Below are 23,286 nucleotides of genomic sequence, written 5' to 3'. Positions count from 1 at the left end.
CCTGCCGGCTCCCCGCCTCCTGCGGGAGCCAACATTGCTTTTGGACAAGGGGAGCTGCTAACTTGCAGCTCCCCTTGCCCAAAAGCAATTGTGCTTCTGCTTTGCTTCGTTGAAGCGAGAGCAGGTTTCCTGCTCACGCTTCAACGAAGCAAAGCAGTGTTTGCTATGGCAGGGCGGGAGCTCCCGGGGCCTGGGGGTCCGCAATGGACCCCCGCACTTCATTTTCGTATGCCTTGGGGAGGTGGTGGTCCCCAGGGCGTGTGGGGGGCTCGAGCCCCCCACACAATTTTCTTTTTTTAAATTAGAGCCTCAAGGAGGTGGTGGTCCCCGGGGCTGCTGGGATGCCATGTGCCCCCGCCTCAAATATATTAAAGCCCCGGAAGGTGGCAGTCATTGGCACAGCGTGGGGGTGTTGGAGCCCCCCCACGCATTTTTTATTCAAGCCCCTGGGAGGTGATGGTCCCCGGGGCTGCATAATTGCATATTGCCCCCGGGACTTGGCCCTCCCGGAGGTTTAAGGATAACGAAGCGCGGGAGCCCACGCTTTGTGTTATTTTATTTTCTCAGCCAGATTCACGCACCCAGTGCAAATTCAGCTGCTTTAAAAAAAAAATGCTTTTGTTGGCCCTGTAGGACCCCCGGAGCAGGCCAAGAGGGTTTGGGTGTTTCTAACCTGCCCCCTTTTTTTGTTTTTCACCTTTTTTGTACTGTTTTCTTGTGACCCAGTTACCAAGTCACAAGATGGCTGCCAACTCATTCTGGTTTGGAGTATTGGCAGCCAAGAAGTCAGCTCGTGTTCAGGAGGGAGTCGCGACTCCTCCTTGGTGCTCAGATATATTCATTTTTATGTTTTGAATTTAATTTAAAAAAAGGTTGCTTTCTGGACCAAGATGTCAGGATCTCACCTGTGTTTCTACAGGAACATCAGGGAACTGAAGAAAAGTCCACAGCATCTCCCAACCACCTATTGTGCTTGTTATGTGTCAAAGCAACAAAAGGTAATCCGGGGAAGAAGGGAAACAAAACAAGGAAAGGAGGGGAGGCAATCCTTCGCCACAACTCAGGAACTACAGGAGTACGTCAAGGCAAAACAAAAGGCTGTAGATAAGAGGGAACATACTTTTAATAAACAAACATAACACACTGTGTACATTTAAGTTTCTCATAGAGTCTGTTCCTTTACCTAAGGTTCCCTTCTTCAATCTCAGGAAAAAATAGAGGAGGGCAGTAGTGTACCAACGTCTGTGTACTGTTGTAAAACGTAGAGAAATATTTCAATGGGGAGATGGATTAAATAGGAAGCTGTAAATGATTTCAGTTTGTGTGATTTGCCCACCTTAGTAACAGTTGTAGCTATCTATGCTTCTGGTGAAGGTAAATAAATGTTTGGTAAACGTCTGGTTCACCTCTCACTTTCCCTTGTAGGTTCATCAGGGCTAGCATTTAGGAGAGCAGCTGAGCACAGTTCTGATACCCGAATCAGAGGAGAGGGAGAGGTAATGTACAAAACCAAAATATAAAGGAAAAAGCAGTGCAACGCGCTGTTTACCGTAACCACGGGCTGAAAGTCAATTAAGAGATCTTTTTCTTCTTTAGCAGGAAATCCAGGAAATCCATGGACCGGACAGATGAGGAGCCAAGGCAAAGACGACCCGTCGGAGGAACACGAACGCCACCCGACGCGAAAGTGAAGGGCAGCAACGCACCAGAAGTGACCCAGGAAGGCGAGTAAAGGCTGGAACGCGAAGCGCAGTCATCCGGGAGAAGCAGGGCTTTAACGACCTATCCCTGAGCGTGCGCGTCCCTCATCTGGCGGCCATGATTGTACTTCCATTGCCCCCGAGCCGGCAATCGTGACACAACAGCTACTTTTGTGCCAAATTTGGTGTAATTCTGTTCAGCAGTTCAGGCTGTAGCCGTGTCTAAAGTTCCTATGGAAATTAACATGTGGAAAATGCATTTTGGGACCCCCCTTTTTTCTTAGCCCCCGCTTGACGAATCAACCCGACACTTTCCAGACAGGAGCTGACCTGAGTGAACCATTAGTTTTGAAAGTTTTGCGAAGATTCGTAAAAAAGCGCCAAAGATATTGGCAAAAGAAAAAATGCTTTTTGAATAGAAACAAGGTCCTAACTATAACTACCTACTGGCAACCGCCAGTAGGATATATATATATATATATATATATATATATATATATATATATATATATATATATATATAATACGAAAAGAAACACAGCTCCTTCTGGAATACTGGGCCCCATTGGAAGGTGGCGTACACTCCGGCGGAGCATGCCGGTGATAATAATCCAACCAACAAATCAAAGTATGTGTCGTACGCTCTCAGGAAAGACCAAGCAGCAGTCAAGAAAGGTGATCCAAGTTTAATTCTACACAACGCGTTTCGGCGACAGCCTTGTTCACGTGTAGAGTTACAATGAAAAAACAATACTGATAAAGTTACACTTGATCCACATCATAGACATAGAAGATGGGGGGCTGTATGCAAACGAAAGGTTACTGAACATGGCATCCATCTTGGAAAGGTGTGTTACAGCGTCAAAACATGCTGGTGTGTTCATAAAACAAAGTTTTCTTGGATTTAAACACAGTCCTCATCACCATAAGAGATGTAATTCTCCTCTCATAGTATCTGACAAGATAATGTGACATTTGTCAACAAAATACGTTGTGTTTTTAAATCCCCATAACTGATACAAGGGTGAAGACAAAAATGCGATAATACACGATGTAGTATACAATGCGGAAAAATCAGTAAATGTGTCTCCACCTGTTGCTAGAACCAAATGTCTGCAATACTAGTATTCGCAATTGCTAGTAATTCATTACTCATGTCGCCCTTCTTAGTTCATTATACCAAGTGATATATACATTCGATTGCTAAGTGCATGAAGGAAACAAAGGGTTGGAACACGATGTACAAATTACAAAAGACCGTCCTCCACAAGGAGCATTATAAAAGTGCTATGCTCACGGGCTGGATGAGGACCGGGAACTGCCGTCCCCGATATGAATCGCAGAGCTAAGTGGCTAGACGTGAACTAAACATGTATAGGAATAGTGCCTCAATGATATTAAAAATCCAACCAGTCTCATGCGTTGACTCCCCAGTTTCATATGCTCAAGGAACAGTAAACGTGGATCGTGTACATACCAGTTTGGTGATGGTGAAAGGACACTGTGCTTATGAAGAAAAGGGTAGGTTGCCCGTGCAGGTGAATACGTGTCAAAGGGGTACCTTCCTTTTCTCCTGTGAAGTACAAAAAGACAAAGAAAAACCAATATTAACAATTAAAATGTACATACTGTATCCATGTTATGCACAATGTTTAGCTGGAAGTTCAACAAGAAAAAACAAAAATTATAACGTTAAGTACATAACCAGATTCTGTACTGCCTATGGTGGATAGAGAAGGAAGCCTCTCAACTAAAGTTTATCATGATCCCTCTCTCAGGTGGACTGATAATTCTTCATCCATATTCAAGCCTCCTGGACTCTTAGTTTGGAGGTCTATTATGTATCGTGATTCTCGCTGTCTGAGATGTATACTACATCGTGTATTATCACATTTTTGTCCTCACCCTTGTATCAGTTATGGGGATTTGAAAACATAACATATTACATCACTCATGACATCATCCAGTGAATATGTCTCTTTCTGGAATTACTGAATAGGTTGTTCTAACTGGTATTGGTATCTCTATAGTTTTCAAAACTTTAGTTTGTATTTTTCAATGTGTGTATCAAAGTTTATATTAGGATAAGAGGAGGTCTGCCACTCTTACACAAGGATGATGTCATCAGTGATGTCATCAGTGATGTCATTTGAGATGTCATCAGTGATGTCATGAGTGATGTCACTGACCATGTCATGAGTGATGTAATATGTGACGTCATCAGCAGTGGATTGCGGTCGTGCGAGTTATAGTTAGCTGAACTAACTATAACGGGGGAATTTCAATGTTTTTTTACTAGTGAAATGTCCAGCTAACTATAACATGTGTGAAACCTATGGTTTTTTCAGTGAATTTGCAAGGTTTTTTAAATGCTAATTCCTAACTATAACGTGTGTGAAACCTATGGTTTTTTCAGTGAATTTGCAAGGTTTTTTAAATGCTAATTCCTAACTATAACGTGTGTGAAACCTATGGTTTTTTTCAGTGAATTTGCAAGGTTTTTTAAATGCTAATTACTAACTATAACGTGTGTGAAACCTATGGTTTTTTCAGTGAATTTCAAAGGTTTTTTAAATGCTAATTCCTAACTATAACGTGTGTGAAGTCTATGTTTTTTTTACTGAATTTGTACGTTTTTTAAACGCTAATTTATGTATGTATTATTATATTTTTTATATATTTATTTTACAATAAACGACCTATATATATAGTTATAGATTAACTGTATCCTGTAATATGGAATGGCTCAGCTCTTTTTTTTTTTATTTGGATAAAGTTGAACAGCATAGTTAATATCTTCCATAAACTTATAAACATTTTTTTTAAGGGTTTTTCACGGTGCGCGCACCCGAATTTTTTTTTTTAAAAAGCATTTTTTTTGCTCTTGTTGGTCCTTTTGAGACCCTGTGACAAGGCCTAGGGCGTTAGGAAGTGTCTTCCGTTACTTGTTTTCACATTCTTAACTTTTCTCTTTGGCTATCTTCTGCCGCGGGGGTGCGCGCACCGTGCGCGCACCAACTCCGTGTGCGCATGCGTGCGTGCTCCGTGTGCACATGCGTACGTGCTCCGTGTGCGCATGCGTGCGTGCTCCATGTGCGTGTGCGTGCGTGCTCCGTGTGCGCATGCGTGCGTGCTCCGTGCGCGCACGGTTCGCGCACGGCAAGTCATGTGATTACGAAACAACACTTTTCATTGGTTCATAGTAGTTTCAGTTCCAGAATCTTCAAACACCACACCCACTCCCCTCATTATTTCTTCTTATTTCCTGGGAGAAGGAGCTGAACAGCTTTTCCAGTTTTTGAAAATGGCAGAACAGCAGTCTTCTTCAGGGAGTGAGGAGGAGACGATTGTGACACCAAGGCAGAGGAAAGAAAAGGACTCATTCATATGGAAGTTCTTTACTTTTCCAGAGGGCCAGAAGAAGGTGAATGCCCCAAAAGTCACATGCACTGTTTGTGGAGTTGTCTTATCTAGAGGAGATCCTAAAAAAAAATACTCCCTTTAGTATTTATTCTATGATGAGGCACTTCAAAACAGTGCATCCTGTGGCTTATGCTCGTGAGTGTACAAGAGCCACAAGAGACGACCCTCCAGCTGCTCAGCCGAGCACATCATCTGTGGCCGCAGAATCACCTGCTTCAAGACCTCTGGATATCCACCCTCTGTTCCAGAAGGTTCATATACGTTGCAATGTGTGCAATGTTGCTCTCTGTTATGGTGAGAGCAGCATTAACTTGATAGAGAACAAAATCTAACAGCACACATGCTCCACCCCATAATTTTTTTCTTTTTTTTTTTTTGTTCCTGTTGAACAGTTTTTCATTCCCTGTTTTTTTTGCTGCTCTAAAAAAATCAAAAAAAATACAAAACTGTTAAAAAACTAAAAAAAAATACAAAACAAAAAAGACAAAAAAAACAGTTCTTTTCAGAACTCACTTCACTTCTCCAAGAAGAGCTATATTCCTAATATACTGTGTTGTAATTTTTTTAATGAATTTTTTGCCACCGTGCGTGCACCGTGCGCGCACTGTGCGCGCACCCCGTGATTTAAAAAAAATAAAAATAAATGTTTTTTTCACCCTTCGGGGTCCTTCAGGGACCCCATGACAAAGGCTAGGGGGTCAGGAACTCTCTACCCTGCCCCCTTTTCACGTTCTCCACCTTTCTTTTTCACTGTCACACACAAAATGGCACCCCACACTTCCTGTTTTCGACCGATTCGAATGTTGACTGACATCTAACCACCAATCAGAATTACGCTCGCGCACGGCACCGTGCGCGCACGGTGCGCGCATATAGATATTTATGTACTTTTAACTGCAATTTTCTCAGGAACTACTGAACAGATTGACACCATATATGCAAAAGGCACATGCCTGACCTGAAGACTCCTTCTTTGCCAAATTTCAAGTAATTCTGTTCAGCCGTTCGGGCTGTACCTTCGACTAAAGGTCCTATGGGAAAATGCATGGGGAAAACGCGTTTTGGGACCCCCCTTTTTTCTCAGCCCCCACTTGACGAATCACCCCGAGACTTTCAGGGTAGGGGCTGAGCGGAGCGCCCCATTAGTTTTGAAAATTTCACGAAGATAAGTCAACCGGCGCTTAAGTTATTCAAAATAGAATTTTCAGATTTCCTATGGGAACTCGGTCCTAACTATAACTATCTACTGGCGACTCCCAGTAGATAATAATAATATATATATATATATATATATATATATATATATATATATATATATATATATATTCACTTAAAAAACCATAGGTTTCACACATGTTATAGTTAGGTGGACATTTCACTTGTAAAAAACCATTGAAATTCCCCCGTTATAGTTAGTTCAGATAACTAGAACTCGCGCGCCCGCAATCCACTGCTCATGACGTCACATATTACATCACTCATGACATGGTCAGTGGCATCACTCATGACATCACTGATGACATCATCCTTGTGATAGAGTGGCGGTCGCGCGAGTTATATTTATCTGAACTAACTATAACGGGGGAATTTCAATGTTTTTTTACGAGTGAAATGTCCACCTAACTATAACATGTGTGAAACCTATGGTTTTTTCAGTGAATTTGCAAGGTTTTTTAAATGCTAATTCCTAACTATAACGTGTGTGAAACCTATGGTTTTTTAAGTGAATTTGTACATTTTTTTAAATGCTAAGTTATGTATGTATTATTATATTTTTTATATATTTATTTTACAATAAACTACCTATGTATATAGTTATAGATTGACTGTATCCTGTAATATGGAATGGCTCAGCTCTTTTTTTTTTGAGTTTGGATAAAGTTGAACAGCATAGTTAATATCTTCTATAAACTTATAAACAGTTTAATTTTTTTTTTTTCTTTTTTTTTTAGGATTTTTGACGGAGCGTGCACCGTACGCGCGTGCTCCATACGCGCATGCGTGCGTGCTCCGTGCACGCACTGTGCGCGCACAGCAAGTCATGTGATTACAAAACAACACTTTTCATTGGTTAATAGTAGTTTCAGTTCCAGAATCTTCCAACACCACACCCACTCCCCTCATTATTTCTTCTGATTCCCTGGGAGAAGGAGCTGAGCAGCTTTTCCAGTACTCCAGTACTTGAAAATGGCAGAGCAGCACTCATCTTCTGGGTGCGCCCATATAGATATATATGTACATTTAACTGCAATTTTTTCAGGAACTACTGAACAGATTGACACCATATATGCAAAAGGCACATGCCTGACCTGAGGACTACCTCTTTGCCAAATTTCAAGTAATTCTGTTCAGCCGTTCGGGCTGTACCTTTGACTAAAGGTCCCATGGGAAAATGCATGGGGAAAACGCGTTTTGGGACCCCCCTTTTTTCTCGGCCCCCACTTGACGAATCACCCCAAGACTTTCAGGGTAGGAGCTGAGCGGAGCGCCCCATTAGTTTTGAAAATTTCGCGAGGATTCATCAACCGGCGCCAAAGTTATTCAAAATAGAATTTTGAGATTTCCTATGGAAACTCGGTCCTAACTATAACTATCTACTGGCGACCGCCAGTAGATTATATATATATATATATATATATATATATATATATATATATATATATATATATATATATGTATATATATATATATATATATACATATATATATATATATATATATATACATACATATATATATACACTGAAAAAACCATAGGTTTCACACATGTTATAGTTAGCGGAAATTTTACTGATAAAAAACCAGTGAAATTCCCCCGTTATAGTTAGTGTAGGCAACTATAACTCACGCGACCGCAATCCTCTGCTGATGCTAATACTGTATTTAGACACTTATTTGCCCATGTCTTCTTCCATACATTTTTAGCTATACATATATTTCAAATATTTTTTTTTCATAAAGACACATATGTCATCAGCAGAAGATTGCGGTCGCGTGAGTTATAGTTGCCTACACTAACTATAACGGGGGAATTTCACTGGTTTTTTATCAGTAAAATTTCCGCTAACTATAACATGTGTGAAACCTATGGTTTTTTCAGTGAATTTGCAAGGTTTTTTAAATGCTAATTCCTAACTATAACGTGTGTGAAACCTATGGTTTTTTCAGTGAATTTGTACGGTTTTTTAAATGCTAAGTTACTTTACGCCATTCGTGGCGTGCGCGCCCACTTAACGCAGTTCGTTCCGTGCGCGCACGGTGCGCTTCGCGCACAGTAAGCACGCGGTGCGCTTCGCGTACGGTAAGCGTAATCGGCGAAATTAGCGAAAAAATAAAAATTGCATTTTTGGCCTTGGGGGGTCTTTGGGGACTCCCTCAACATGGCTATGTGTGTGGGAGCTGTCTAAACAGCCCCTTTACATGTTTATTGGTTTTATTTAACAACCTAGCTCTCAGTGCGAGAGAGAAAATGGCGGCCCCCGCTTCCTGGTTTCGGCTGTTTCGAATGTTTACTAAGATCTAAGAGCCAATCCGAATCGCGCTCGCGCACGCCACCGTACGCGTACGGTAAGCTTACGGTAAGCGTACCGTAAGCTGGCTCAGATATATATATTGATTTAAAGGCTATTTTCTCAGAATCTACTGAACAGATTTACACCAAACCTACAAAAGGCACTTCCTTGACCTGAGGACTACCTCTCTGCCAAATTTCTAGTAATTCTGTTCAGCCGTTCGGGCTGTAGCCCTGTCTAAAGGTCCTATGGAAAAATGCATGGGAAAAACGCGTTTTGGGACCCCCCTTTTATCTCAGCCCCCGCTTGACGAATCCCCCCGAGACTTTCAGGGTAGGAGCGGAGCGTAGCGCCCCACCTATTTTGAGAAATTCGCGAGGATTCGTCGACCGGCGCCAAAGTTATTCAAAATAGAATGTTGCGGATTTCCTATGGAAAAGGGGTCCTAACTATAACTACCTACTGGCGACCGCCAGTAGGTAATATATATATATATAGGTACAGGTACAATGTGCCTGCTGATACCTTTAGCAGCTGTACACCACATATGCCTGACGCGTTTCAAAGATCCAAACTTCTTTCTCAAAGGCTGGTGGTAATGAAACAGGTAGTGGAAGTCCCAGTTAAAAGTGCCAAATGTTCTGCCGGAAGATTGCAAGCCCATAAATCAGCCTCAGCAGGCGGGGTACCTTTATCCTGGTGTCGGTGCTCCACTCCCATAACACTCTGCACTGCCTCATACAGAGCAATCCATCACGTGATGCACAATTACGTGGATTTAGGTGTGGTCAGGACCCAGACTGTGCTTACCAGTTTCATTACCACCAGCCATTGAGAAAGAAGTTTGGATCTTCGAAACGCGTCAGGCGTATGTGGTGTACAGCTGCTAAAGGTATCAGCAGGCGCATTGTACCTGTACCTAATAAAGGGCTTGAAGACAGTGCCGCTGTCAGAGTGCTTCTCACGGTTTGGACAAACTGAAGCATGAGATATTGGCGGCAGCCCCGCTGCCGAGAACCACCACCCCGTGAACTCAGGGGGCCGCTGGTGTTGTGATTCTACAGTTCCGATATGTGGAGCACCGACACCAGGATAAAGGTACCCCACCTGCTGAGGCTCATTTATGGGCTTGCAATCTTCCAGCAGAACATTTGGCACATTTAACTGGGACTTCCACTCCCATAACACTCTGCGCTGCCTCATACAGAGCAATCCATCACGTGATGCGCAATTATGTGGAATTAGGTGTGGTCAGGACCCAGACTGTGCTTACCTGTTTCATTACCACCAGCCTTTGAGAAAGAAGTTTGGATCTTCTAAACGCGTCAGGCGTATGTGGTGTACAGCTGCTAAAGGTATCAGCAGGCGCATTGTACCTGTACCTAATAAAGGGCTTGAAGTCAGTGCCGGTGTCAGAGTGCTTCTCACTGTTTGGGCAAACTGAAGCATGAGATATTGGCGGCAGCCCCGCCGCCGAGAAGCACCACCCTGTGAACTCAGGGGGCCGCTGGAGTTGTGATTCTATAGTTCCGATATGTGGAGCACCGACACCAGGATAAAGGTACCCCACCTGCTGATGCTCATTTATGGGCTTGCAATCTTCCGGCAGAACATTTGGCATTTTTAACTGGGACTTCCACTCCCATAACACTCTGCGCTGCCTCATACAGAGCAATCCATCACGTGATGCGCAATTATGTGGATTTAGGTGTGGTCAGGACCCAGACTGTGCTTACCTGTTTCATTACCACCAGCCTTTGAGAAAGAAGTTTGGATCTTCTAAACGCGTCAGGCGTATGTGGTGTACAGCTGCTAAAGGTATCAGCAGGCGCATTGTACCTGTACCTAATAAAGGGCTTGAAGTCAGTGCCGGTGTCAGAGTGCTTCTCACTGTTTGGGCAAACTGAAGCATGATATATATGTATATGATCAAGAAGGCCGAAACGCGGTGGTGCAGTTTTTGGACTGATTAAAATCAACTTGCACTTACTTGGGTCCGTGTTCGTCTCTTGCGTATCGATGGTGTGCAGTTTGTGAGACGATTCCTTGTGGCATATATATATATATATATATATTACCTACTGGCGGTCGCCAGTAGGTAGTTATAGTTAGGACCACGTTTCCATAGGAAATCCGCAACATTCTATTTGGAATAACTTTTGCGCCGGCTGACGAATCCTCGCAAATTTTTCAAAATAGGTGGGGCGCTACGCTCCGCTCCTACCCTGAAAGTCTCGGGGGGATTTGTCAAGCGGGGGCTGAGATAAAAGGGGGGTCCCAAAACGCGTTTTTCCCATGCATTTTTCCATAGGACCTTTAGACACAGCTACAGCCCGAACGGCTGAACAGAATTACTTGAAATTTGGCAGAGAGGTAGTCCTCAGGTCAAGGAAGTGCCTTTTGTAGGTTTGGTGTAAATCTGTTCAGTAGATTCTGAGAAAATATCCTTTAAATCAATATATATATCTGAGCCAGCTTACGGTGCGCTTACGGTACGCTTACCGTACGCGTACGGTGGCGTGCGCGAGCGCGATTCTGATTGGCTCTTAGATCTTAGTAAACATTCGAATCGGTCGAAACCAGGAAGCGGCGGCCGCCATTTCGTGTGTTTCACTCAGAAAAAAAAAAGAGTGATATCTTGAAAAGGGGGCAAGGAGGAGAGTTACAGACCCCCTTACATTTGTAAGGGGGTCAAAGAAGGACAGAAAAGTACAAAGACAACATTTATTGATTTTAAAAAAAATCGCGGGGTACGCGTACGGTAAGCTCAACGTACGCGTACGGTAGAAAAAATAAATAAAAAAATAAATGAAATTCAGAATTAAGTGTTTAGATATTAGGGGGCTCTAAAAAGAGCCGTTGTGTTTATGAAATGATTTTTTAGTGGTACCTACAAGTAAGTACCGATGCAGAGTCTAAGGTTCAAGAGGAAGACTCTGTTCCCTTCATCAATGAAGTGCACACCATCTCCTCTATAAATGTCTTGCATGTCGTAACGCAAGTTGTTGTGGTAAATGGAACCCATACCATAGTCACGGAGGAAAGCAGAAACAGATTTGTTGATGTGCTTTCTTGCTTTGTCAATCTGCGGACAGAAATGATTGGACCAGTTCCATTTTTGCCTTTGGCATATGTTAGAAAACACAAAGGCAGTTTTAGGGAAAAGTGAAAACAGTTGTGCAAAGGTGTCCTTCATAAGCATTTCCAGACCTACCCCAGTCAAAGTGTCTAGGTCATTGCCACCACAGTGCACTATTATGAGGTCAGGGTGTTGGATGTGCATGAAGGATTTCACCAATGGCATCAATTGGTGCCACTTTAACCCTCTCTGACCAATCCATTTAATGTCTACATTTGGCAAAGCAAGGTCTCTCACCATATCTGTTTTCTCTGCATACTTTTCACTACAGAAGACATAGCTGTGCCCTACAATCCACACTGTGAACATCTTCAAAGGAGAACTGGATGCACTCAGGAGGTGTCTTTCAGTAGAATGGCAATATGAAAAGAAAGACAGTTTGGAAATGGAGGCATACATATTTTTTTCATAAAAAAAAGAACTGATTGGCTGTTTCATACCATTCTACAATAAAAACTAGGCTGTATGTGTAAATTAATAGAAGCATGTTTTGTATTGGTACAGAAAAATGTATTACCAAAGAACAGTACTATGGATTTGCTGTTAGGTTTGAAAAGTCAAGCACTCTTGCTCTGTGGAATTGAAACATTGTTTGGTGAACTTCTGACCTAACTCCACACAGCAGTGTTCCATGAGCTGTTGCTATGGTAGCAGGCAGAAGTCAAGTTGGGGGAAGGGTACTAGGCAGAAGTCAAGTTGGGGGAAGGGTACTTTTGGAAAAGGGTTGGTTTTCAACCAATAGAAATGTGTGATTACATTTGAAAAAAAGGAGGAAGCACTGAGATTTGAAACTAACATGTATATGTGTGGAAAAAGAGAGGGAAAGTTTGCCATTATCTGGTTCTGCTGAGAGGAGAGAGGTGTAAAGAACAGAGATCCTGGCTCTGATAATCTGCTGTTTGAGTGCCACATTTCTTTCACAACTAACTAATTTTAAAGGTGAGTTTAGAGTTTGAGAGGGGATGTATATGGTAAATTAAGAAATGAATAATAGAAATGGGATTCCTTTTGTTGAAGTTGTGTTTATTATTTTCTGTTTTGGGAGAAATTTAAATGTGAAGAACATGTAAAATAATATGGACTATGTTTTCACCATAAATTAAGGTGTACTGGTAAAAATAAAGAATACTTTAAGGGTTTGAGGTTTCAGTCAGTAATGCAAATACATTCAGCATCACTAAGGCTGGTTGCCCTTGCTGGAGTGTAGGCAGTCAACCAGGTTACACATGGTGCTGGTCTGAAAAAGCAGTTTGGACATGTGCTTTTTTAAGAATCTGAAAAGTGGATTCATAATGTGTCAGTCTGTAAAAGTGTTTATCACTTGCCAAAAAAACGAGTAGTAAGTGTGCTTTCAAAATGGCAAAGAAATTTCGTTTTGTGACTAATGTGAAAACATGACTCTGTGTGCATATAGGAATTACAGGCAGAGATTTATTGCGTATTGCTCTGGTGATTTCACAGTTGCATTAGATGGAAAGGGGGAGCCATTTTTTGGTGGAGAAGCAGACTCTTAGCACACACCTAGCTGCTTACCCTGTGGAATCATGCACAGTATTCACAAGCGAGTGGGGTTTGAGGTTTCAGTCAGTAATGCAAATACATTCAGCATCACTAAGGCTGGTTGCCCTTGCTGGAGTGTAGGCAGTCAACCAGGTTACACATGGTGCTGGTCTGAAAAAGCAGTTTGGACATGTGCTTTTTTAAGAATCTGAAAAGTGGATTCATAATGTGTCAGTCTGTAAAAGTGTTTATCACTTGCCAAAAAAAAGAGTAGTAAGTGTGCTTTCAAAATGGCAAAGAAATTTCGTTTTGTGACTAATGTGAAAACATGACTCTGTGTGCATATAGGAATTACAGGCAGAGATTTATTGCGTATTGCTCTGGTGATTTCACAGTTGCATTAGATGGAAAGGGGGAGCCATTTTTTGGTGGAGAAGCAGACTCTTAGCACACACCCAGCTGCTTACCCTGTGGAATCATGCACAGTATTCACAAGCGAGTGGGGTTTGAGGTTTCAGTCAGTAATTCAAATACATTCAGCATCACTAAGGCTGGTTGCCCTTGCTGGAGTGTAGGCAGTCAACCAGGTTACACATGGTGCTGGTCTGAAAAAGCAGTTTGGACATGTGCTTTTTTAAGAATCTGAAAAGTGGATTCATAATGTGTCAGTCTGTAAAAGTGTTTATCACTTGCCAAAAAAAAGAGTAGTAAGTGTGCTTTCAAATTGGCAAAGAAATTTCGTTTTGTGACTAATGTGAAAACATGACTCTGTGTGCATATAGTTATTACAGGCAGAGATTTATTGCGTATTGCTCTGGTGATTTCACAGTTGCATTAGATGGAAAGGGGGAGCCATTTTTTGGTGCAGAAGCAGACTCTTAGCACACACCCAGCTGCTTACCCTGTGGAATCATGCACAGTATTCACAAGCGAGTGGGGTTTGAGGTTTCAGTCAGTAATGCAAATACATTCAGCATCACTAAGGCTGGTTGCCCTTGCTGGAGTGTAGGCAGTCAACCAGGTTACACATGGTGCTGGTCTGAAAAAGCAGTTTGGACATGTGCTTTTTTAAGAATCTGAAAAGTGGATTCATAATGTGTCAGTCTGTAAAAGTGTTTATCACTTGCCAAAAAAAAGAGTAGTAAGTGTGCTTTCAAATTGGCAAAGAAATTTCGTTTTGAAAACAGTGAAATGCAATATATTCTGAAAACAGCAAAAAAAAGGCAAAAATTTTTTGGGGAAAATATGTAAATATGTGTACTGTATTATAAAATGTTTTATTAAATATTAATACTTTTTTCTTTTTTTTCAGATTGAGATAGATAATTTTCGAAAACTAGAACCATTTTAAAGCAATTAAAAAAAAATTTAAATGAATAAATATTTTTTTGAGTGGGTATGGTAAGTCAAAAATATCATGGTCCCTTTTTTCCACTTCTCCACAATCACATTTTCAGTTTTTCTTTGTAGTCTCTCAAGGACCTTGTAATGTGATAATTGATTTTTAGTGTTTTTTAAAAAAAAAATAATAATTACGCGTACCGTACGCGTACGGTAAAAAAAAAAACAAAAAAAAGTTTTAAAAACATATATAAAAAATAGATGAAAGGTAAGGTTGGCTCTTAAAAGAGCCGTTGTGTTCATGCAGGGACAGAGGAAAGAAAGAATGGGAATATTAGACGGTACGACAAGTGTGCTGATCTATTTTATTGTTCACTAGGGAAATACTGGTCTCCCTATAACAAATTAGATCATGACAAGTGGCGCACCGTATTTCAACCCTCAGAAACCGAGGGTTAATTTCCTGAGGAGAAGAAAAAGGAGATGCTCCCCCCACAGATGAAGGGCTCACCTGACCTGCAGAAGAAGGACTCGGCACTGCAGATGATGGTCCAGGCTGAGCTGCTGTGGATGTGCTTGGTTGATTTACTGAAGGGTTACCTTCAGTAAGTCGAGCATGTGTCCTTCTGTGTACATCCTTAAGGTGTCTCATCATGGTGTGATTCCCGAAGGAATACTTCCTGTCGGGATTCCCTCTTGAAAGTACACGGCCACACAGCTTACAAGTCACTAAGGGTGCATTTACCTTTTGCTGGCCCTCTGGAAAAGTAAAATACTCCCATATGAAAGAGGTCTTTTGTTTCCTCGCTCTCTGCCTCAAGGTAGTGCTGCTAGCCTCACTCTCAGAAGGGCTCTGCTGTTCTGCCATCGTATCACAAAGACAACCCAGCTCCTTCTCCTAAGGGATCACAAGCAGAAATGAGGGGAATGGGTGTGGTGTAGGAGAGTTCTAGAACTGAAAGTAGTTTCAACCAATCAAAAGTTGTGTTTCATGATCACATGACCAACCGTACGCTCACGGTGCGCTTACGGTGCGCTTACGGCAAAAGTACGCATGCGCGTAAAAAAGACACGCGCTCGCGCGCATGCGCATAACAGTCACTCCCCAACACTTCCGCGTAACGTGCGCGTGTAGCGTACACGCGTACGCGCCCCACGCGCAGTACGCGCGGCTACGCAAATTGCGTAACTATACGCAAACAGCGTAGATAAATTACGGACATTGCGTAAACCGTACGCTTACCGTAAGCTTACCGTACGCGCACAAAAAAAAAAAAAAAAAAATATTGTCAAAGTTATACTAATATATCTTACCTGTTTGGTAAAAAAAAAAAAAAAATCTTGCAATATTGCAGATTTTAAAGAAAAAAACATAGTGTTTTAAGAGAATAAAAAGTTAAAGAAAAACTTGTTTTTTAAAAAAAAAAACACATTTAATATAAGAATTTATAAAAATAAAAAAAAATAAAAAAAAAAAAATATGGGAATCACATATGTTATAGCTAAGAATTAGCATTTAAAAAACCATACAAATTCACTGAAAAAACCATGGGTTTCACACACGTTATAGTTAGAAATTAGCATTTAAAAAACCTTGCAAATTCACTGAAAAAACCATAGGTTTCACACATGTTATAGTTAGGAATTAGCATTTAAAAAACCTTGCAAATTCAGTGAAAAAACCAAAGGTTTCACACATGTTATAGTTAGCTGGACATTTCACTCATAAAAACCAATGAAATTCCCCCGTTATAGTTAGTTCAGCTAACTATAACTCGCGCGCCCGCAATGCACTGCTGATGACGTCACATATTACATCACTCATGACATGGTCACTGACATCACTCATGACATCACTGATGACATCTCAAATGACATCACTGATGACATCATCCTTGTGATAGAGTGGCAGACCTCCTCTTCCCCTAATAGAACCTTTGATACACACATTCAAAAATAGAGACTGAAATTTTCAAAACAATGGACATACCAATACCAGTTACAAGAACCTCTTAAATAATTCTAAGAACCACATACACATCCACTCATTCACCAACAGTCCTATACAGTCACTCATACATGCACTCACTCATCATATGTACTCATACACCTATACATCCTGTTACACAATGCCACTCATCCATAGAGTTACTCACACATACTCACTCATGCTAATAAAGAAACAAACATACATTTATTAGCTTATACAGTTATACACACACCACCACACTTACTTCTACGGAAACTTACACATACTTAGTCTTATAAACAATCACTTATAGAAACACATACTTATTCATACAGGAACTCTTTCAACCTCTCACTCTCACATATACTCACTTATATTCACCAATAGTCACATATACTAGTTTAAAACATATGTAGTTACTCATAAAGACACTATTGAGACAGTCATTCACTCACTAACACAACCATTCACATACTCATCCACCCATACAGTCCTGCACACATGCTGTCTTCAACACATACAAAGAGTGAATCACTCATTCATGCACCTATGCACTACATAATACCCCCCACCGAACCATACAGACACTCAGACTGATACTCAAAAAAACAACTAATAACCTATATAGACACCCATGAAGCTACTCACCAACCCATGCAGCCACTTATACACAAAGTGAGAGACTGATACAGATGTTTTCATATTTAAACATTACTCAGTAAGCCATGTATTCACTATGATACACTTAATCAGTCAGTAACACAATACATTTTTCAAAAACAAAGCATCCATTTAGACACTTATATACCCATTTATTCTTCCATTGACCTTGAGATATACATATATAAAACATATTTAATTTTCAGAAAAACACACATTCACTGGATGATGTCATCAGTGATGTCATCAGTGATGTCATTTGAGATGTCATCAGTGATGTCATGAGTGATGTCAGTGACCATGTCATGAGTGATGTAATATGTGACGTCATCAGCAGTGCATTGCGGGCGCGCGAGTTATAGTTAGCTGAACTAACTATAACGGGGGAATTTCATTGGTTTTTTACGAGTGAAATGTCCAGCTAACTATAACATGTGTGAAACCTTTGGTTTTTTCACTGAATTATATATATATATATATATATATATATATATATATATATATATATAAAAAGTTTAGTTGCTGTGAAAAGAGTTATATTCAGCAAGCACGTTTGAAGCAGTATGATCATCTACAACATCTAGGTAGCGATATGTTGTTTAAAAAAATACAGTTTGTGTTTCTGGTAAGTATAAACGCCTAGAAAATACTGTTATTATAGACACATCTCTTATGTAAATCAGTGTCAAAGGACTGCCAGCAAGTCACAGTACTTCACAGGGTTAAGTTGTTTCTGTGGGCATTTGATGGGCGTTTCCTTTAGTGGTTAAGCAACAGGAAGCGATCCCAGTGCAGTGTTCGCACAGCAAGAGCGTGTAAGAATTCACACAAACAGTCTTACTCAGTTTACCAGCTGCAAAGAAGGCGTGATCAGACTCACAGATAGGGACTCAGACACCCGGAAGAGAGATGTACACTCGCTGCTATTCTGGGAGACGAAGTGTTAAACATAGTGGGCAACCCATTGTTTTACGATTTCATTATGTTTTTCTCTACCATACTTTGTTATTGCAATAAAACCTGTATGCATATTGAAGACCTTCTGCTGTCATAGGATCACAGGAGCACTTTTTTTCTTGTTGTATTGTAAAAAAACAATAAAAGGTGTTATATACAAAAAAAAGATTCACAGATAGGGACATTGTAGCTTCTGCACAAAGGGTCTGCAATGGGAGAAGCAAACTCTGGTGTGGTTGGCTGCAGCTGTAGCAAAAGTTCCGAGATTAATGCATCTACTACAGTGAGAATGGCTCATGTTACAAAGGGTGCTGAGAATGGGCGTCTTGTGGAACAGGTCTGGGAACTTTTATTATCAGCAGCAGTTATGTTTAGAGGTTGGCACAGTTCCACACTGAAGTAAACACAAAATTGTGTAACTTCCAATAATCTCAGCCGCTGGTAATTTCTCAGAGCTTCATCCCAGTCCATTGTTTTTTCCCCACAATGCCATATCAGATTAGACCCAGCTATATACAAATCAGCCTTGCTCCTGCTCCAATAGGAACAGACAACTTAACTTTCAAGCCTGGTCTTCTCTGAACCAGAAACAAGGGGCAGAAGGAGAGAAGTTTTGTAATGTGGTCCAGCAAACCTTCTCCCAAAAATCAATACAGTACTTGAATAGGTGTGCTGTTCCACAATGGGGCCTCCTTTAAAGGATACCCCTAACATCCTTTGAATCAGGTTTTCATGTTGAGAACCAGCTGCAGAACAGCACACCTATTCAAGTACCCTCTCTGAACCCGAACACAAACAACCCAAGGTCTTTTTTGCCCTAGTTGGGTTTCTTCAGTCAGCTGCAGTTTGGTTCAAGTGTAAAGGTGAGCAGCTTCATACATGAAGGTACTTGAGTTGATGCAACCTTGGACAGAGTGTATGGTTAGGGTACTGAGGGGCTGAAAGGATCAAAGACTTGGGAGAACTACCACAGATTGGCCACATTCCTGGGCAAAGCATGCAGGATCTGTAAGCAACACAGTGATGGAGGAGAGGCATCAGGCAATCAGAGCATCCTTGTAGGACCATCTGCTTTTTGACTCTCCACTCACTCACCTGGTGAGCAATGTTGTGTCATTGTCAACCCGTCTCTGGGAAATGTAACGAGATGGTGAAAGCTCCCCTCTCTGATTTCAGCATGCTTTGAACCTGGCTAATAAGCAGCAAGGGATCTGCTACCCTGGAAATACTTGGGGCTCAAAAAAGATTTAACATCCAACTTTACCATTAAAGAGGATTTTACATTACAATTCTTTAGACACCAAACATGACATTTCTACCTGTTCCCAAACAAACATTATCACTTATTAAATGTAAAAAGGTAACACAATGTTATCGGAGGGAAAAGAAAGGCCACACATTAGTGAAAAACGAATGTAGGAGTTTTTCACTACCAGGACATGTAACACTTAAATGTACATGTACATTTTATTTAATAAAATGCACCCTGCCCTATGGGCTGTTTAGGGCCTAACCTAGGGGTGACTTATATATATTACAAATTGAGTTTTAGGCCTGGCAAGAGGTTTATTTTGCCAAGTCAAATTGACAGTTGAAACCTGCACACAGGCTGCAATGGCAGGCTGGAGACATGTTATAAATGCTACTTAAGTGGGTGGCACAATAAGTGCTACAGGCTCACTAGCAACATGTCATTTATAGGCTGTGGGTACATATTGTACCACTTTATTACCGACTTATCAGTAAATTAAATGTTCCAATCAGGTGTAGGCTAATTTTGCCATGAGTGAGCTCAAGTACTTTAGCACTGCTTAGCAGTGGTAAAGTGCACAGAGTTCTAGAGCTAACAAAAACAAATTTCAGAAAACTGAGGGGCAACACCAAAAAGCTTGGGGGAAGACCACCCTTTGACTGACAGATCAAACAGAAGGTGCCCACAGAAATACTTCTTGGTTGATTGAAGATTATGTAAATGTTAATCAAAACGATGCACATACACCTGACAGACATTCGCTAAAGCCTGGGAGAGAGCATTACAGAGAGACATGCAAAAATGGAAGACTTCTGATTTCTTATTACTGCTAAGTGAATGAAGCAACCATCAAGAGTCGCCCTCCATATATATGGAGGATGCCCAAATTGCCCAAGTGCTATCTCAAACACACAACTCTTACATTCACAGGGAACTGGGGACCGCATCATAACAGACTAAAATATTTACTAAAATATTTAAAATATTTACTTAGGGACAGCCTCAATCTTATATCAGCTGCGACTAACCACTAGTCATATCAAGGCCTGGCTATGGATGATTGTTGTGTATGATAAAAGGAGTACCACTTTGGGTGTACCCCTACAACAAAGCACATTAAGCAAATCTATTGGTAAATACATGTCAAAACATGGTGGGGGCATGCATGGGATGATGATACCTTCCCTGTTATAATGCTGGCCCTGGCAAAGTTGGATTATTCCCAGCATTTAGTGGGCATCAATTGCAATATGATGCCCTTTCTTGGTATATATCTGGCTTGTCACAAGAACAGCTATTCCCTGAATATAGTAGACATCCATGACATGATGATGCCTTTTGCCACTGTATAAAGCTGCCATTGTATATTGGTGGAAATTATAGTCATAGTGTTTGAATTCTGGGATATCTGGTATAATGCAGCCCCTGGAGAGTGTCAAACTTACTGACATCATTAGCTTGGTGCAATGCAGACGCATTATTACCCCGCCACATTCAAAGATCACCAACCGCAGCTAGCCACAACCATGATAACTTGCCTAAGGCAGGGATAGTATCAATGAATTAAAAAAAAGTCTCCGGCAACTAATTACAAACCAAAACACGGAAGGGAGCACATATATGGACAAACAGAGAAACATACATATTGATACTAAAATTGAAAAATCCTGTTTATCGTTTTTATAAATAGCAATATCACTGTTTCTCTATAGATAATTATACAAAAAAATAATGCATTTTTAAACAAATATTGTAAATAAAATACATTTCAATCACCAGACATACTCATACTCACACATATCCATACGTGCGTCCACTTCACACAACCCCCATACTAAACATGATGCAAAAATGGATTGTAATCATATAATATATAAATATATCACAGAATCCCCAAAACCATTTTTGTGACTGATACAACAGATGTCAATGCACATTTGTGGCCCACAAAATCTTTGTATTTATATTTTTCTACGCGCGTTTCAGCAAATTGCCTTCCTCAGGAAGCCACGAGGTGGATAGATCAGAGCTATGTCTGTTTGATCCTTGTATACTCCTTAGATTGCTGCACTTTGTCTGTTTTAGCTATAGTGAAAAGACTTCAACTGCTCCAGGTGTCTCCAATTTTGCAAGGGAAACTTAATTTCTAATGATCTTCACGATGTCTATGAAAGGCCTGTCCTAAGATATTTGCACTAGTGGAAACCCCGGATGTAATGTAATGGAGAATATCTAATTTGGTGGTAGATATTGCGGGAACTGGTCCAAAGTAGAAGTTCTGAGTGCAAGTTGATTATTTCTTCACCATGGGCATAATATTTGCATGGTCTGTATTGCGGAGTAAGGGCTCTGGTGTGTGACTGACAAGAAATGTGTCGCCCGCTGTGTCATTTCAAGGTAAAAGTTTATCAAGTTAGCATCAAATACTGCATTGGTAAAAGGAGGCAGGTGGCATTTAGGTGATGCATAGCAATGGCTGTGCTCGGTGGGTGTCCACATGCAAAGTCTCATGGCGGGTTCACTGTACACACAAAATCAGTACATTACTACAGAAATATATTTGTTCCAAGCTCACATGTTTGTCACCACAGTAGGTTTACAGGAATAGCAATATTTGCCTATACATCATGATGTAATGTAGTGCAAGAGAAAAATGTCCACTACATTGACACAGTCTCCTGATCTGTTTGCAGCCAGTTCCCTTATTGTTGGGGACACCTAATTCTAGTTTGTCTTATATAAACCGGTAGTACGACGGAGGCATATATGGCTAAATCACGCTTGCCTCTATAACACTGCCCGAACAAAGAATGTGTCTCAACAACGCATTCCTTTACCATGCATGCCTTTAACACGCATGCCTTTGCCACGCAATTTTGTGGAAAAGGCATGATTGGTAAAGGGATATGTGTGGTAAAGATCACACCCCAGACCCCCTCTCTGAGCCCTAAAAATAACCCTGAACCCCAAGCCCTAAAAACAACCCTGACCCTCCGAGCCCCCAAAACTACCCCCACCCCCAAAAACTACCTCCCACTCTCCCAAAACGGGCCCTAGCCCCACTTACCAGACCTCGCCTCAGAGCTCCCTCTCTAGACCATTCCTTACCTTTACCCCTCCTGAGGCACAGCCGGGAGATAGCCTTGCGTATTTGCACACTTATATATTTTTTTAAAAATTACCTGGAATTGTTGTTGTTTTATCTGTCTTGTATCTGCCTCCTGTTCCCCTGCCTGATAGCACCCCCAGCAGCGGACCTAGCGCTGAGAGGGAGAGCTCGCGGGAGTCTTGGCAGGCGCCATCGGCCACGCTGTAGCGAGGGACACGCCCCCCTCGAGGCCACGCCTCCTTGCTGTGTATAACTGACCGCTGATTTGCGAGCGCGTTAGAATACCTTTACCCCTCCTGAGGCACAGCCGGGAGATAGCCTTGCGTATTTGCACACTTATATATTTTTTTAAAAAATTACCTGGAATTGTTGTTGTTTTATCTGTCTTGTATCTGCCTCCTGTTCCCCTGCCTGATAGCACCCCCAGCAGTGGATCTAGCGCTGAGAGGGAGAGCTCGCGGGAGTCTTGGCAGGCGCCATCGGCCACGCTGTAGCGAGGGTCACGCCCCCCTCGAAGCCACTACCCCTCCCTGCCCGATAATAATGTGTATGCATCGGAAGCGCAGCGGACGAGCGCAGCGGGCGCGACGGATGCGCGCCGAAGGCGCGCAAAAGGCAAGCTCGTCTAGTCCCTCTGCCTCCCAGTCCTCAGAACCCATTAAGTACAGTGCTGATACCCTCCACAGTCTCAGGACACCCAACAGCAACTGCAGTCGACACAGCT

The 23,286-nt window shown here is 41.5% G+C and overlaps 1 protein-coding gene across 4 annotated transcripts in view; it reads right to left on the bottom strand.

Moving 5' to 3' along the window:
• CIITA (class II major histocompatibility complex transactivator) overlaps positions 1 to 23,286 on the bottom strand; it is a 473,615-nt gene that overhangs the window by 360,339 nt on the left and 89,990 nt on the right. For 2 of the 4 annotated variants that reach the window (XM_085632115.1, XM_085632119.1), the window contains exon 2: positions 3,178 to 3,273. The exons of the other annotated variants lie outside the window; for them this stretch is intronic. The gene's annotated coding sequence lies outside the window, so the exon portion shown is untranslated. The remainder of the gene's footprint in view (positions 1 to 3,177; positions 3,274 to 23,286) is intronic. 4 annotated transcript variants of the gene reach the window in all.

The sequence above is a fragment of the Triturus cristatus genome, chromosome 10 (assembly GCF_964204655.1).
Source record: "Triturus cristatus chromosome 10, aTriCri1.1, whole genome shotgun sequence".
NCBI lineage: Eukaryota > Metazoa > Chordata > Amphibia > Caudata > Salamandridae > Triturus > Triturus cristatus.
Note: the sequence above shows the minus strand (reverse complement) of the source record. Positions and strands in the feature narration are given on the sequence as shown.